Consider the following 12875-nt stretch of genomic DNA (forward strand, 5'->3'; position numbering starts at 1 on the left):
TAAGGTGGACAGGGGGGATACTTAGATGCATTTAATAGACTGTATAAGACCTGTAATGTCATATATATAACTAAATATGCAGATTTTGCCTGTCAGTGTCCCTTTAATATTGCAGCCCTTGCTGCATCTGTGATTGTTAAAAACAAGTTTTACATTTTTTTTTATAATTTTCTGGCTTTGAAAAAACACCAATTTTTTTCAATATCCAACATCTGGTGCCTTTGCAGGATCAGTCAATGTGCAATTTAAGCTAGAAACACAGCCATAATTTTCTGGGTTTTAAAAACACATTTTTTTGGGCAAAATACACAATTTTACAGCCCTTGCAGCATCAGCACGTGTTAAATTCAAGGGTTATATATCGCTGTCATATTCAGTTATTAAACAAACACTCATTTTGGGCAAAAAACAAAATTTTGCAGCCTTTGCTGCATATTTCATTGTGAGATACACACTTTAGATACTGTGGTTCTATTCAGATATTTGAAAAACAACCATTTTGGGCAAAAAACTTTAATTGAGCCCTAGTCTGGATCAGTATGTGTAAGATACACACTTTAGATACTGTGGTTATATTCTTCTATTAATAAAACACCCTTTTTGGGCAAAATACACAATTTTACAGCCCTTGCTGCATCAGCACGTGTGAAATTCAAGAGTTATATACTGCTGTCATATTCAGTTATTTAAAAAAAAACACTCATTTTGGGCAAAAAAATTAATTTTGCAGCTTTTGCTGCATATGTCATTGTGAGATACATGCTTTAGATACTGTGGTTCTATTCAGATATTTGAAAAACAACCATTTTGGGCAAAAAACTTTAATTGCGGCCTAGTCTGGATAAGTCCATGTGAGATACACACTTTCGATACTGTGATTATATTCTTCTATTAATAAAACACCATACAACCTTTACATACTGTCATTCTATTCTGCTATTAATTAAACACCCATTTATGGCAAGATTCTACATTTTAGAAATATGAGGAGAGCGTCAAAAAAGGGACGTGGCCCAGATCGTGGTGCTGCTGGTGGAGCTCCTGTTGCAGGGAGAGGATGAGGTCGATCTGTGCCAGCTACACGCACAAGTGAAACCCCTTTCTCAGGTGCAAGTAGGCGACAGAACCTGCAGCGGTATTTGGTCGGGCCTAATGCGGCTCTACGAATGGTGTGGCCAGAACAAGTACAGGCGATAGATTGGGTTGCTGACAGTGCCTCCAGTTCCTTCACATTGTCTCCCACCCAGTCTCCTGCTGAGTACATAGGAGGACCATCGGAGCACGTCTCGGATGATGACAAAACACAAGTGCCAACCGCTGGGGCCCTCAAAAGTGTGCAGACTGACAAGGAGGGCAGGGGTGAAGACTGGGTGGAAGATGATGTGGAGGTCCTCGACCCCACATGGAATTAAGGTCATGCGAGTGACCTGTGTAGTTCGGAGGAAGAGGCAGTGGTCGCACAGAGCCACTAGCACAGTAGAAGAGGGAGCAGGGTGCAAAAGCAGAGCGGCCATCCCCTAGACAGTACGCCTGCTACTGCCCACCGAGCAAGGGACCGAGCACACCAAAGCCAGCTCCAAGGAGTTCCCTGGCGTGGCAGTTCTTCAGACAATGTGCTGACGACAAGACACAAGTGGTTTGCACGCTGTGCAATCAGAGCCTTAAGCGAGGCATAAACGTTCTCAACCTGAGCACAACCTGCATGACCAGGCATTTAGGTGCAAAGCATGAGCTGCAGTGGAGTAGACACCTCTGGCTCCTCCAGCTTCCTCTTCTGCTGCAGTCTCGGCCTCTTCATCCACATCTGGAGTGACATGCCACCGCGCAAACTGAGGATCTGCCAGCAACACCACCACCTGGGTCACCTAGCATCTCCACAATGTCCCACGGAAGCGTTCAGCTCTCCATCTCCTAAACACTGGAGCGGAAGAGGAAGTACCCCCCTACCCACCCGTGATCCCTGGCCCTGAATGCCAGCATTTATAAATTACTGGCCTTTGAAATTCTGTCATTCCGTCTGGTGGAGGTGGAGAGTTTTAAAGGCCTTATGGCGGTGGCGGTGCCCAGCCGCCACTACTTTTCCAGGCGAGCCATCCATTCCCTGCACAACCAAGTAGGGGACAAAATCAGGTGTGCACTGCGCAACGCCATCTGTGGCAAGGTGCACCTCACTACGGATACGTGGACCAGTAAGCATGGTCAGGGATGTTATATCTCCATAACAGCACACTGGGTAAATTCAGTGGCGACTAGGCCTGAGGCGGATAGCAGTTTGGCGCATATCCTTCCACCACCGAGGATTGCAGGGCGCTTCAGTTTGCCTCCTGTTGCTTACTCCTCCTACTCCACTTCCTCATCCTCTACCGGCTCCTCATCTGGTCAGCGTAACACCTTCACCACCAGGTTAAAAAAATTCACAAATTTGTCTGTTACATTTTCGGGTGAAATTCACCAATTTTTGGGTGTGATGTACCACTGCTATACCTAGTAGACAGGTTAAAAAAATATACAAATTTTTCTGTTACATTTTCAGGTGAAATTCACCAATTTTTGGGTGTAATATACCCCTCCTCTACCTAGTTGACAGCTTAATAAATTTCACAAATTTTTCTTTTACATTTTCGGGTGACATTAAACAATTTTTTTCTGTCATAGACCCCTTCTCTATCAAGTAGACAGGTTAATAAATTTCACAAATTTTTATGTTACACTCTTGGGTTAACACTTTACAATTTGTGACGTGAATAAACCCCTGCTCTGCACAGGTGACAGAGAATAACATTTCAGAAATTATTCTTTACTTGATGCGCACCACTTCCTTTCATTCAATGCTTAAACTTTATCAAGTTGTCCCACATTTGCGCTTCAATAATTTTTCCCACATTTGTGCTTCAAATATTTGTCCCACATTTGAGCTTCAATAATTTGTCCCACATTTGCGCTTTAATAATTTGTCCCACATTTGCGCCTCAATAACTTTTCCCATATTTCCGCTTGATCTAAATAAAATTTCATCCATTTGTCTCCCTTGTATGTGGTCTCTCTTTCTCATGCTCCCTCTCCGGCGTGGAACCCTGATTCGCCGATAACCATGATCAACATGGTAGGCTCAGAAAAGAACATCGAAAGTTGATAGAGAAGATATCCAAATGGATGGTGGATGTCACAGGGACGTTCGATCAGGCAGAAGTTATCTAGAGTCAACAAAGCGGCAGCAGGGCCTCTCCTGGCTAACGTTTCCAAATCCAAAATACCACAGTGACATTCCCTATAATTTTTTTTATTAATCATTCCAATAACAGGGCATCTTAAGAGTCCTGTATTGTTATTTATCGTCACTACCTCCACGAGTCAGGAGTGGGTAATTGCCGTGCGCCCCCTCCTTAACTTGGAAGTTTATGCTTTAATACTTTGTCCCACATTTCCACGTGATTACATTTAATTTCCTCCATTGACCTCCCTTGGATGTGGTATCCCTTTCTCAAGCTCCCTCTCCGGCCTGGAACCCTGAATCCCTGCCACCCGTGATCACCATGGTAGGGCGCATAAAAGAACATCGAAAGTTGATAGAGAAGATATCCAATTGGATTGTGGACATCACGGGGACGTGCGACATGGTGGAGCAGTATTTATGCACACGCCTACACGTACTGAATGATGGGTCTGCCCCCTTCAACTTCTGGGTCTCCAAATTAGGCACATGGCCTGAGCTTGCCCTTTACGCCTTGGAGGTGCTGGAGCCAGTGAAATTGTCTGAACGTGTGTTTAAAACCGACTGGAGGGGGTTATCAAAGGTTATATTTCCCAATGTTTTGGGGTGTATCCAAATTTAAAAAAATAAAAATAAAATTTTAAACCAAAAAACTGTGTAGGCTACCTCCTCCTCCTCCACCGCCGCATACACCTACACCGACACAGCCACCACTTCCTCAACCTCCTACTCTATATGGACCTCGTCCTCCTAGATCAATATTATTATTTTGTTTTTTACAAATTGTATGTTATTTAAAGTCATTTCCCTTTCCACTTTTGTTTGCAGAGCACTTGCCATGCTCTTAACCACATTTTGCTGGCATTTGCAGCCCTCTAGTCCTTTCCATGACATTTTTACAGCCATTTTAGTGCTCAGAAGTTTGGGTCCCCATTGACTTCAATGGGGTTCTGGTTCGGGGTCAAGCTCGGGTCAAGTTTCGGTCCCGAACTCAAACTTTTTTCTGAAGTTCGTCCGAACACGTCGAACCCGAACATCCAGGTGTCCGCTCAACTCTACCCAGAACCTATTCGACGTGCCAGGTGAGATGTTCCCATGCTTTGCTGCGGCTGTTGTGCCTGGGAGCTAAGAGCCACACCGGTCCTGCACTCCTATCATTTTTTAAGTCACAGGGCGATCAGTGGCTAATCCCGCTTAATTTGACAGTTGGCAAAGTGGTGTGCGACAATGGTGCCAATCTGCTGAGCACGCTGAAACAGAGCAAAATGACACATGTGCTGTGCATGGCACACGTTTTGAACTTAGTCGTGCAGCAATTCGTTGCCAAATACCCTGGGGTCCAGGACGTCTTGTGGCAGGCCAGGAAAATCTCTGGCTATTTTTGAAGATCTTACATGGCCATGGCTCACCTTGCTGACGTTCAGCGGCGACACCACCTGTCTGTCAGACGTATGATTTGTGACTGCCCGACTCGCTGGTCCTCCATTTTGTATATGCTTGATAGGCTTCTCCAGCAGAAACGTGCAGTTAACGACTACCTGTATGAACTCTGCGGCAGGACAGGTTCTGGGGAGCTTGTTTTTTTTTCACCACGCCAGTGGCTGCTCATGCGCAACGCACGCAGACTTTTGCGGCCATTTGATGAGATCACGCCTTCTTTCTGCATTGCGTTGTGTCATTGATAAAGCTGTCGAGGAGCAGGAGCAGGAAGATGAGGAAGTTGCAATGCTGGGTGATTTCCCAGGGGGGGCTACTCCATCTGAGACAAGTCAACAGGAGTCTGAACAAGAGTCAGAGGAGGATGGTGCCGGGGCGGAGGAGGAGGAGGAGAAAGAAGAGCATGCTTTAAACTTTTCTGGGATCCCTGGTGTTGTCCGTGGCTGGGGGAAGGAGACCGAGGATGACATTATCCTGGACGATGAGCAAGAGCAAGGCCACTCTACCACTTCCAGTTTAGTGTGCAAATAGAGGCCTTCATGCTCCAGTGTTTGAAGAGGGACCCCCGTATAAAAAGCATAAAGGGCAAGGACCAGAAGTGGGTGGCAACGTTACCAACATCAGAGAGGGCTGTTAGAATACAGCACATCCAGGCCTTGCTTCGAGAAATGCTGCATTCTGCCTTTGTGGGTGCTGGCAGAGGAATTCCCACTCACAGGGAAACAGTTGCGGGTACCAATCCAACAGTGCATGCAAGAAAAGGGCAGTTTGAAGATGTGTTGGTCACTTAGGATATGATATCATTCTTGCAGCCAACCCATCGACAGCCGCCCTCCGGATCTAGCCTCAGGGAACGCCTAGACCGACAGGTGTCCAACTACATCAGGCCAATGTGGACGCTCGGACTACTGGGTGTGCAGGCCTTACCTGTGGCCAGAGCTGGCACAATTTGTCATGGAACACTTAACTTGCCCCTCGTCTAGTGTCCTGTCCGAAAGGACGTTCAGTGCAGCAGGGGGGATCGTGACCGATAAGCGCACTCGCCTAGCTCACGACTACCTCACATTTATAAAAATTAATGAGGCATGGATCTTGGAAGAATTCTACATGTGACGAGTCGACGACCAAGTTTAATTGAATTTACAACCCACAAATATCCGCCACCACCCAAAACAAATAATGTTCTCTGTTTTAGGTAAATACAGGAGTATAAAAGGCCTTTTCTGTCCGGTGAATGTCTAATGTTTTGGGCCTCGGAGGAATTCAACACCTGTGACTACCACGTGTTTCAACTATTATCATTAGTTTTTTTTTCAAGAGGTTGGATTTCGTTAGCCATGTTTTTTTTTATCCAATTTTATATTTTTAGTTCTTTTAAACATATGTATTTGACCTGTATTTGTACTGTCCTTCAGTAAAATTGATATCCATTGACTATCTAATAGACCTCCAGCCACATAATCACTTGATCTTTTCTGTACGGTGAATGCATAATTTTTGGGGCCTTTAGTCCACTGGCCTGCTGTAAAATTTATATCCAATGACCATGTAATCTACCTCTAGCCACCTACTTACTTGTTCTTTTCTGTACGCTGAATGCATAATTTTTGGGGCCTGTAGTACACTGGCCTGCTGTAAAATTGATATCCAAAGACCGTGTAATCTACCTCCAGCCACATACTTACTTGTTCTTTTCTGTACGCTGAATGCATAATTTTTGGTGCCTGCAGTCCACTGGCCTGCTGTAAAATTGATATCCAATGACCGTGTAATCTATCCCCAGCCACATACTTGTTCTTTTCAGTACGGTGAATGAATAATTGTTGCAGCCTCGGAGGAATTCAACATCATTGACAACCACGTGTTATCGAATTTTAACAATTTTTATTAGGTTTTTTTTCAAAAGGGGGCGAATCGTTAGCCATGTTTTTAATCCAATTTTATATTTTTAGTTCTTTAAAACATATGTATTTGACCTGTATTTGTACTGTCCATTGACCGTGTAATATGCCTCCGGCCACATAATCACTTGATCTTTTCTGTCCAGTGAATGAATGTTTGGGTCCTGTAGTCCAGTGGCCTACAGTAAAATTTTTATCCATTGACCCAATAATGTACCTCGAGCCACATAATCTGAATTTATTTAGTTGAATGCCTAATTTTTAAGGCCCGCACTCCTGTGGCCTAAAATAAAAATTTTCTAGGCTCAAACAGGGCACATTTAAGAGAATTTACCTTTAAGACGCATAAAAATGTCCCCTGATTAAGACACATATTTTTTGTTGGAATTTTTGTCATTGATCCCCCTCTAGTATGTCACTGTCCATGTTGTGGGACTATTTGTGCATTTCTACTAAGTATTTGGTGGCTGTAAATATGAGCTGAAAGTTTTTCAGGTCCGCCTGCTATTCAAGTGAATGGGGCCCGCCGCTAACTTGCTGTTTGCGAACATTTGATCGCATTTGCATTTGCGAACCGTCCCGGCCAATGTTCGTCCATCACTTCTCAAAAGCACAGAATGATGCATATTATTAGAGGTAGTCTGTCAAAAGCAAGTTTGTCAAATTTTCAAGCCACATAGACAGACAGAACAGGATTTTTGTGAGATCAGATGATGTGCATAAGGGACTCCGGACTGTCGCTCAGTAACAGATATGGGAGGAAAATGAAGGTCAGACATACTGGATTTCAGTATGTCCTAAACGTTGTCCTGCCAAGAGATAAGCTGCTGCTTGAAGTATCTAGCAACAGATTGTACCCCTATTGAAATAAATATGCATACTGCTGAATCAAGAATAAGCTTTCAACGGACAGCTTCCCATTATGGTTTCATCTGACCAAAGAACCTTCTTCCATATGTTTGGGGAGTCTGCCACATGATGTTTGGCAAACCCCAAATGTATTTTCTTATATTTTTCTTTAAGCTATGGCTTTCTTCTGGCCACTCTTCCATAAAGCCCCACTTTGTGGTATGTACAGCTTACAGTGTTCGTATGAACAGAGACTTCCATCTCTTCTGTGGATCTTTGAAGCTCCGTGTTGTCATTGGTGTCTAAGTGAATCATTGTTTTATGCCCTCCTTACTCGGTCTGTATGTATTGGTGGTCAGCCTTCTCTTGTTAGGATTGTAGTTGTATCATATTCTTTACATTTTGTTATAATGGATTTAATGATGCTACATGCGATGATTGAAGATTGACATACAGATGCAGCCAAGCTAAACTTGATGGTTAAAATGTAAAGTAAAGACTAGCAATAAAAAGATAACTGACTTTTTAATGGCTTTCAATGGCTTTTGTCACGAGATAACCAAGATAGCATTGTGCCATATGTTACCAGAATAAATTTTAGCTCTGCTACATCTGTATATTTTTTTTATAACTCACTCCTTGATCTACACTTCTACTCAATTGCATCTCAGACCTGTCTGGAAAGCAATGTGGTCTTCATGTTGGTTGCTCTGTTTTGCTGTAGACTCAGGGCCTCTCAGACCCTGTGTATTTATACTCACATCATGTGAAAGATCATGTGACACATTGTACACAGGGGGATTTCAATTAATGATGTGACTTCAGAAGTTAAAGGCGTTGTCCAGGTTCAGAGCTGAACCCGGACATATCCCCATTTTTACCCCAGCAGCCCCTTTGATATGAGCATCAGAGCATTTCATGCTTGATGCTCTCCAGTTGCCCTGCTCTGGATCACGCAGGGTAAGGGCTTGATTGTTTACCTCTAGATACTGCTAGACGGAGGCTTCCGCCCAACAGTGTATTCAGTGACGTCACCAGCACTGATGGGCCCGGCTTTAGCACTGCCCTAACAGTTTTAAGGGGTAGGGCAGCGCTAAAGCCCACCCATCAGTTCCGGTGACATCACTGGACTCACTGCTGGGCGGAAGCCTCCAACTGGCAGTCCTTGTGGAGAGCCCAGTACATCACTAGATCTCCTAAAAATGCCTTTGCCCTGCACAATTTAACACAGGGCATAGGAGAGCAACGGAGAATGAAATGCTCTGATGCTCATATCACAGGGGCTGCCTGGGTGAAAATAGGGATATGTCCTGGTTCAGCTCTGAACCCAGACAACCCCTTTAATTAGTCGGACTAGATTTTATCATAGCAAAGGTGGTGAATACATATGCACTCATGTTTTTTTTTGTTTTTATTTATTGTTTTAGGTATAGTTGATTATGTTTTTTCATACTACTGCAGTAAGTTGGACTATTTTGACAGATCCATTATATGAAGTCTTAATTAAAATCCTTTTTTTTCTGGTTGTAATGTATCAAAACAAGTAGGTGAATAGTTTTGTAAGGCACTGTACATATATAGTATTTAAGGGTATAGATAATGGAGTTGAAGGTAGAGATATAGAAATAGAGGATTTTGCATCTTATACTCAGCATATGTAACGAGAAGATACGAGAAGTGTTCTTTTTGTGTCTCAGGCGACATCTGTAGATATACGTCTTGGGGTAAGAGGTTGATTTCTCTTCTTCTCCTTTTGTCTTTGGGCTTTAGGTGTGCCTCTCGATTCAAAGGGCGGAATCCTAGGAAGCTCCGGTAACAATGCGAGGTCTTGTACTGTATCCCAGTCCTCGATTTCTATGGGAGCAATGTCCAGGATGTCAAATGCAGGGCCTAAGTCCTGGTGAGATTTGATGGAGATCTTCCTGCCTTAGAATGAGAAGGCAAATCCAAATGGGAATTGCCAGCGGTATAATATCTTGTGGTTTCTGAGCCAATCTGTGAGAGGCTTGAGGGTCCTTCTTTTCTGAAGGGTCATTGGGGCTAAATCTTGAAAAATACTTATCGGCACCCCATTGTGCTTCACTCCATTTGGCAATCTTGCTTTGTTGATTATGGCCTCCTTGTCTTGGAATTGGAGGAAACGGCATATAATATCTCTAGGGGGCTCATTGCCTTTAGGTTTTGGGCGCAAAGCTCGGTGTGCCCGTTCGATGATAATTGAGGCAGAGCGTTCTGGGCCTAGAAGGCTTTCACAGATCTCTTTGATTATATCGGTAGAGTCTTGTGGGGCTTCCGTTTCTGGGATCCCCCTGAAACGTAAGTTGTTTCTTCTCCCACGGTTTTCTTGGTCCTCCAGGGCGTTAAATGCAGCATTAAGGTGCGTTTGGCAGTTCTGTAGGCTTTTAGTTGTGGCCATCTGAAAGTCCAGGATTGCGGCCTGGTTAGATTCAAGGGTTTCTACCCTGCCGCCCACATGCCTAATGTCCTGTCTGAGGGACGATAGCTCGCTCACCAGAGGTTCCATTGCTCTTTGAAGAGCTGAATCCAGATATTTTCTGGAAATCAGGAGGTGTTTACGCTGCCCCTGATCCTCCACATCGCTGCTATCAGCTTGGAACTCTGATTCACTCTCCTCAGTTTCTTCATGAGGGTCCTGCGCCGTTTTTGCTTCTCTTGTCGCGTAAATTGCCGCCGCTTTTTTAACAAACTTATCCATGTCTCCGCAGTTTGTAGTTTGCTTGTGTGAAAGGGATGAGTCTCCCGCTCTCTGCTGCCCTATTTTTCCCATTTTTTGAGCTTAGTAGCCAATGTTAGCTGATGTGAAGCCGGGTCTGAGTTGCAGAGCTCAGCTACGCACGTCCATTCCTGTCCGGCGCAAGCTCCTTCCCCCCAGGTTCAAACTTTTAAATCATTTTATGAATGTGGGGAATTTCTGCTGTAATTTTAGGATACTGTCCTTTAAATCTGCCGATTTCACCTGGGAGATATCCTTATATTAAAATTTCAACAAGGATGTGCCGAGTAGTAGTGAGAAGGTATGTAATCACTGTCCGGCACAATGAGGGGTATCAGGGTCGGGTCTGATATCAATGCACTGGGTCACAGCTTTAATGCAGCAACAGAAGCCCTGTGTAGTTCCCTTTAAGAATCTTCACTTTTCAGTAATTATTTTAGTAATGGGGTTATGCAGCACAACATATAACAGCAGATGAGCTTCTAATTAGCAGCTTTGATAGCTTCTTCTGGCTGCAGCTGAGCTCTGTTATGAATAATCACTGTGTAATTAATTTGAATTCCGCGCTTCTTTTAGGGCTGGCGGACTGATCTATGTGGTGGTGAGGTTACTAGGTCCGGTCTGTTCAGTGCTAATGACGGCTATCTGGAGCAGGTAAGAGATCTGCAAAGATCTTATATTTCGTTGCCGCTTTGTTAGGGGCTGCTCAGGGCACTTACCGCTCCTATGACCGCTTGAGGAGAGGTGTCCGGAATCTACATATATAGTATTAATCTTGCAGATGTAATATATAATTATTCTTGTTTATAACTCACATTGTTTTGATATTATTTCCCTTCTATACATCATGATACAGTTATTTTTGGCTGGACAAAGACCTATTGTTGGGTTGACATGTGAATAGACCTTTTAGATTTTTGAATATATGTTTGGAGTGTTGTCTGTTTTATATATTCTGTGGATTGAAGGTTTTGTGTGGGCTAATGCCTGACACTATTTGAGTTGTGCTGCTGATCTTTGGTCATAGATAAGTATGTGTGAACAGTGTGCTAAGAGCAAATCAATATCTACAATCTGTTTTCATAGTAGAGTCAGGGTAGAGATCGGACAGTTATCTCCCCATCTTACTCACTCAACTTCCTATTGCTCTTTTCTTGTGTGTTCATATTGACAGTCCCTAATTTATGGCTGCTATTAGTCCACACAATCTTTTCGATGCTTGTCTAGTACCAGAAATAATGAGACTGTAATTTATTGAACATTGCCAAAAACAAACACATTATGGCCACTTTACATAATTTTCAATCTGTTTTACCTGTCATGCTCCAGGTAGGTCTCAAATATAGGAGAGTTTATTATTGTTAGGTATACTACCAATAAAATAGGTCAGATATTAGGCATAGCATTCTGCATGAAAGAGCAGGAATAAAATGTAGGTTCCAGTACTGTATGTGTGAAGATTTTCTATAAAGGGATCTCTCACCAAATTCACTATTAAAATTAGTATAAAGGAATGAAAAGTGGAATCTCATTGGTTGCTGTCAGCAACAAAGCCAGTTTTGTTAAATCCCTCCAATGTCTTCTAAGGCTAACTCAGCTTTATGTAATGATTGGTGATCCTTTGCTTCATTCTGGAGAAAAGGTACTTTTAATCCATATGGAAATGAATAGTTAAGTGTGCCAAAGGTGAACCTACACCATTCTGTGCATATTTGCTCCTCCTGCTCCTCTGCCAGCCCATCCCTCTCCTTCTTGAATTGGCAGGATCAGGCAAGATGACTATGTAGAAACCAGGTCCTGTCAATCAAGGAGAGTGAGGGGATAGCAGAGGAAAGCTGATGAGTAAGGGTCATGGGTGCCCAAGGCAGATTATCAATGCTTGTGGGTAATGAAGGCTAGCCCGCTTGGTCCAATTCCACCAAAGATATATAGCACTGTGAAAAAAGTTTTACACAGGTGTGGAAAAATTCTGCAAAGTAAAAATGCTTTCAAAATCAGTGTTAATAATTTATTTTTTTGTTAATTAACAAAATGCAAATTGAATGAACAAAAGATAAATCTTTTGACTGTAAAACAGCTTCACTTCTAGGTACACTTGCTCACAGTTTTTAAAGGGAGATTGTTCTAAACATCTTGGAGAACTAACCACAGATCTTCTGTGGATGTATGCTTTTTCAAATCGTTCTACCTTTGCATGTAATCCCAGAAAGACTTGATGATGTTGACTGCAAGGCTCTGTGAGGGCCATATCATCTTTGTCAGGACTATTTGTTCTCCTTTGCGCAAAAGATAGTCCTTAATGACATTGGCTGTATGTTTGACGTTGTTGTCTTGTTGCAGAATAAACAGAGGAGACAGAAAGATTTGAGCAAGCTTACATCCACAGAAGATCTGTGGTAAATTGTTGGAAAAACCTTCCTGTTAAGTTCCTTCAAAAACAGTGTGCATATGTAACTAGAAGAAATGTTGCTGTTTTTAAGGCATATTGATTTGATTTAGATTTCTCTTTTGTTCAGAGACTTTGCATTTTGTTAATTGATAAAAATAAACTATTCAAACTTCTATTCTTGAAAGCATTCTTACTTTGCAGCTTTTTAGTCCACACCTGCCTAAAACTTTTTTACTGTATTGTATATTTTCTATGGAACTGAACCAGGCAGGCTAAGTCTTCATTCCCCACAAACAATAATAATATGACTTGGACTTTACACTGGTTCATCAGTAGTCCTTACTTTGACCAGTA

Source organism: Bufo gargarizans, chromosome 4 (genome assembly GCF_014858855.1).
Source record: "Bufo gargarizans isolate SCDJY-AF-19 chromosome 4, ASM1485885v1, whole genome shotgun sequence".
Lineage (NCBI taxonomy): Eukaryota > Metazoa > Chordata > Amphibia > Anura > Bufonidae > Bufo > Bufo gargarizans.